At 49.5% G+C, this 5,619-nt stretch overlaps 1 long non-coding RNA gene across 1 annotated transcript; it reads right to left on the reverse strand.

Annotated features, from left to right (window-relative positions):
- Nucleotides 1–1,867: 1,867 nt before the first annotated feature.
- On the reverse strand, nucleotides 1,868–5,020 carry LOC119434751 (uncharacterized). Its single transcript, XR_005188653.2, has 2 exons — nucleotides 4,749–5,020; nucleotides 1,868–2,997 (listed from the first exon to the last, which is right to left on the reverse strand). It is a non-coding gene; the product is annotated as an uncharacterized LOC119434751 (long non-coding RNA).
- Nucleotides 5,021–5,619: the final 599 nt, after the last annotated feature.

Below are 5,619 nucleotides of genomic sequence, written 5' to 3' on the forward strand. Positions count from 1 at the left end.
AACTATCTCTAGTCCCACTATTGTAGTGCCAGCCATATACATATACTAGCGAATTCACTGTTGAAACCGTATCATCTGTTGAAATCTTACGTTATGTCTATTCATCCGACCTGGTTGAATTTATGTATACACGTTTTTATGTTCCTTGTCTTGATAGTTATTTCGAATCCGGTGTGCTTTATTTTGTTCTTTGCCACATATGCGGCTTCTTTTTATTCCCCTATTTAATGATTTTACATAAAAAGGAGTTAACCGCGGCGCCGCTTTTAGGAGCCAGAATCTCCTAGCAATGCCGCACATAAGACTTTCCACATTGTGAAGTCGACTGACTTGGTTGAGAGAGACTACCTCTCAATGAGCGTCTCTTCATATGCGCGATTTCAAAATGGTTTTTATTATTTTGACCGTTCTTTTATTGTACTACCTGTACCTCATAGTAACAGCGCGGTAGGAGAGAAATGAGACACAGACCTAGCTGATCTACATTTAATTTTTAGTGCATCAATCTGCTCTTCGTTTATTTTTTTGGCCTTCCACTTTCCGGTGATTTATGCAAGCGCAGCTGCAGTTTTTCCAGCGGTCTTATAGTAGCCTTCGGGGGCATATTTGGGAGTACCTAACATTCTCTCAAATGACGAACAGCTGCGAAGCTCGCAAATGGAGACTACGGGGTTGCCACTCCGAGCTACACACAATGGAAACAACGGCGAACATCGCGCAGCGGGCAACAGGTAACGTTGCGACAGCGAGGAGCCACGTACGTCGCTTGCGATAACTGCGCTCCCTGACGACGCCTGCCTGCAGCTTGCGGAACGCGCGGGCCGCGCGGGGGTTGTTCCCTACTTGCCGCGAAAGGAGTCATCGCATCGTGTATGCGCACGCCCAGCGCGCACAGCTGTACGACTGCATGACACAAGCCTCTGCAAGAAGCGCGACTCACGCGCGGCCGAAACTTGTGAACGCTGTTTTTGATTGGTGTCGCGTTAAGCGAGCAAGTACAGCGAGCGAAAGCAGTGTTAAAGAAGCGACCAGTGATGGCCTGACAGCTACAAAGAGCGACGTACGTTCCATAGTTCCGCCCACGGCGAACGTGGTTTGTAAGGTCGGGGAGCGCTTGGGAGATCCCGGAAAAGAAAAGAAAAAAAAAAAAAAAGATAAAAAAATACGGAGAGCTTTTTCTCCTCGCGCGAGCACAGCTGGTGGGTCTTGAGCCATCGCTAGAAACGCAGCCAGCCGCGGGCACAAAACCGCTGCTGCAGGTCTCGTGCTTCTTCGCCGCTTCTGTGGCGGCGGCCGCCTCTTTGCCGACTCGCTAGAGCAGCAGGCACGTACTCGTAGTTCGTTCCCAACACGCCGGATGCTATCGGACTATGGTGGGGTCATTTGTGGGCGCGCGCGCGCGCGGTGTTTTGGCCGGCTTCCAAGACGCTGGAGCGAGAAAAAGAACGGAAAGTAACGCCGCGCAAGACAATAAAAAGAAGAAAAAAAAAAGAAAAAAGAAAAAGTTCCGAAAACCGGTTCCAACTGAACTACTGTTCTCCGTCTTCCTGCCGACTTATTTGTTGATTATGGTCAAGGCCGCGCTCGGTACGATTCAGAATGCGCGCGATTTCTCCGTACTTAATATACCCACCTTTCCTCGTGAAGGTCCGACGAAATGCGTGCGGAATCCGCAGGTGTGTCGCAACCCGAGCGCGCACGGCGCCCTTTGCGAAGATCGCGGGAAAGCTGCAGCAGCAGCAGCAGCAGCAGCAGCTGTGTTTTGCGAGTTACATCAACAATGCGACTCGCGGGCCTTTTCTCGAGCCGCAAGACGACAACGAATGTGACAAATTAGTGCGAAGACGACATTTGAGAAACGTTGCCATTTTTATATATAAATATACAAAGGGAGGTAAACGCACTACGCGTGCTCTCGAACATATCTGTCGCAGTTGCGACTTTTTCTTCTTTTTTTTTTTTTCTTTATCATGTACGCTATAACTTCAAAAAAAAAAAAAAATGCTGCTACGCAGCAACAAACATTGAACGTTTCAAAAGGAGACACAGGTACAAGGTGTGTACTTCGCTGTACCATGCACAATAACGTCCACCACCCGGTACAAGAGGGTGGCTCCTTTGGTGGACAGTCGGGGTGGGAGTGGGTTGCGAAAAAAAGCCCGATGATGCCAGGCGCAATACTATTTGGCATTGGTGGTGTGTCTTTGATCGTTATGGCCAAGAAGTGGGAGGAGCAATAAGTTGAGAGGGTGCTTGGTGAGAAATGTAACGATGAGGGGCAAGGGTGATGGGGGAGAGGGTAGGGGGGCTGGATTTGGCGAGCACTCTAATGTGCGTTTGTGACGCTTCTTATATTATCTAAAGGATAAAAGAAATAAGGGGAGAGGCTGAATGAAGAATCGGTCACCGCACTTGCAAGGGTCCACGACCTCTTGGAAACTCGCCGCAACTCGCTCGCTCGTTCCGAATTGAGATGCACACACTTGGGTGGTATAATGTGTAGCACTTAAAAGACACGTGCACAGGGAAATTGGTGTGCTACTTCCGGAAAGAGAGATAGAGAGACACGCCACAGTATATGCATCTGGTGTTAACTGGTGCTAACGCACTGGCTCTTGGTACCAACGGCGGGCGCGGGCGGCCTTCCACAACAATCCGACTGCATGTTGAATCATAAAAAACAAAAAACAAAAAAAAAAAACACGAAATCACACGGGTGGAGGCGGCGGCGACGGCAACGCAGCGGCCCGTGGTGGGCACCCGGCAAATGCCCGAGGGCTAGGTGGGACAAACGGGGCATCGAAACATCCCGGCACGGAGTCGGTCCGCCGTCGTTCTCTACGGTACTAGCCGCGTCGAAGAACCGGGCGTTGAGTCGTGGCATGGCCCACGGTTGCAGGCGCTCGAGTTGGAAGGTCTTCGCGCCGGGTCGCACCGGTCGCGCAGCGGACAGCTCACTTCGCGCTGTCGCGTGCCCGGTCCGCACCTCACTGAACACTGGAAAATCGAAGAGAGAGGGAAAAAAATGGCGGGAAGAGGGGTTAGTAAGTCACGACTTCAAGTATACACCAAAAGGAAACACAAAATTAGGTTACACTCCTAAGGTATCCTTGAAAAACTCCATTTTCGTTAATTTCGCGGTAGGATGGTTCATTACTATATAAGAGAAAATGAAGGCCAAACATCCAGTTTTTGAATTTCGCGCCGAAACCACAAAGATATCACTGACGTGCCAGCTCTGTGGTTCGAAGTCATGATACACTGGCCCGCTCCTCTCCCAAGATCGCTGCAGATGCCACGTGCGAGCGCAGCCAGAAGATACGCGCGTATTTTCTTTCTTTCTTTCTTTTTTTTTTTTTAAGAACGACGTCATCATGCCTAGCCTTATTTCTAGACGACGTCAGCAAATTTTAATTTGTGCCATGGCGTCACGACAGTGTATATGACGACAGGACCACCATTTAGAGGTCGACTTTAGCATTATCAATTACGTTTCACAACCTTCACACTTGCCGATCGAGTGTTATCCTTTTACGTGCGAGAGGCGCGTAGGAGTTTTAATGTGTCGGCACTCGATCGTTAAGTAAAGGAGAATTCGTCTTCTCAATATCTATCTATCTATCTATCTATCTATCTATCTATCTATCTATCTATCTATCTATCTATCTATCTATCTATCTATCTATCTATCTATCTATCTATTCCATTTGCATTGGAGGGAGCGCACGTTCTTCTGTGCAGTATTCATACGCGCTATTCCTGAACCACGTGCATGGCACGTCTCGCAAGCGAATCGCGCGCGCTTCGGAGCCGGCTGCTAGCCGAGCCACAAAAAAGGTCGCGCGTTGAAACTCGCTCGCCAATCGATTTTCCACGTGGCGCGCGGGTGATTTGAACCCGCGAATTCGATGAGCGAAACGCCGCGGCCAGGCTGCCGGGGTTGTAGGCCACGCCTAGCGAGGCGGCAAATAATATGTCCACTCTCAACAACGGTCTCATCGATGAGTACTTTCATTGCTTTCCTCAATACGGCGCCTTGTCCTCATCAAGGTCACTTTTGCAGCGAGCAAGCGTAGAAAGGGCCACGATTCTGGCTGTTCCCTTCGGATCGCGCCGCGTAGCCGTGCGGGTTGATGAACACAATGGCAGCGTCGGCACATCGTCCATTCCACGGCGCGCACGAGAAAACGCAGGCGGTTTAATCTGGTGCCAGATGGCTTCTTTTGCTGACACCACGACATAGTTTCTAAATAAGCACTTTAGAGGAGAATGTGGCGCTGGTGTCTGTGCAGGCTTCTTCAACGACGCTTCAACCATAATGGAATCAGTCAACCATCGTTTTTCTACATCTTTCGAGTCCAAGGGTCGTATACGACAATATAAATATACCAGCTCGTTGGGGCTGCTAACAACGCCGTAAGATTTCGCCACCAGCCAAGTGCCAGGGCTGCTGTTACAGTAATCGTTTTCCGGTACATGAGTACCGGACCTCCGCTAAGCTAAAGCTCAAAAGCCGCCTTCTTCGCTCTCTCCTCTCTGCTTGACCTTTACTTCCCTACTCTCACGCCTTCAGCTGACTCCAGTTTAGATGTCAACCGTGCGCGCTGGACAGTTACAACGCGGTCCCTCCTTTGTATTTAGTATTTATCTATTTGTTAAATAAACAACCTATTTCTACTAGTTAGTACTCGTTCCCTTTTTTTTATGTATGCGTTGCGTATCTAAAAGCTGGTAGAAGGCACTCTTACCCTTGACCACTCCGATGTTTGCCACGGCACGCACGGGTCGACGTTGCACGTGGACTTTTCTGGGGGCTTCAGGTGCTGCGTGTGGAGGTAGCAGGACTTCTGGGGAACCTCTTTCTGCGTCACTTTGTCCACGCACTTGACTCGACGGTGGCGCTCCCCGCCGCCGCATACGCGAGAGCACTGCGCAAGCAGGTATACAGACACACACTTCCAGCGTTACAAGAGCCCGAACTGTGCAAGAGAGTTTTTAGAGACAGGTGACCGGAAGTAAGGTGTGACCCAAAGTACAAAAGAATGCAATGAAGAGTACAAAAATGATGTTGAAGCGACGAGATGGGTCAAGTACAAAATAATATAAGAGGTGTTCGGGTTCTTTTTATTTATTATTCAATTACGGGGTCTTATACGTGCCAAAACCTCGATCTGATTTTGAGGCACGCCGTAGTGGGGGACTGCGGAATAATCTGGACCACCTGGGGTTCTTTAACGTGCACCTAAATCTAAGTACACGGTTGTTTTCGCATTTCGCCCCCATCGAAATGCGGTCGCCGTGGCCGGGATTTGATCCCGTGACCTCGTGCTCAGCAGCCCATCACCATAGCCACTAAGCAACCACGGCGGATTGTTAGGTTTCTGCGCATGCGCAAAACCGACGACGCTAATACGACCTATTTGGTCATGCGCATGGCCCCGATTTATATATGGCGTCTCTCATAATCGCAAACAACGAAATCGACTATATGAACAATGCAAGACGCGAACGTTGCCTTCCACGAGTGTGGCAATTACAGTCGAACAAGAAAAACACGGCGTAACAAACAATATAGACGTTTCAATGCTGCAACTACGAATTTGTCCGTACTTATGCAAG

The sequence above is a fragment of the Dermacentor silvarum genome, unplaced genomic scaffold (assembly GCF_013339745.2).
Source record: "Dermacentor silvarum isolate Dsil-2018 unplaced genomic scaffold, BIME_Dsil_1.4 Seq22, whole genome shotgun sequence".
In the NCBI taxonomy this organism is placed as follows: Eukaryota; Metazoa; Arthropoda; class Arachnida; order Ixodida; family Ixodidae; genus Dermacentor; species Dermacentor silvarum.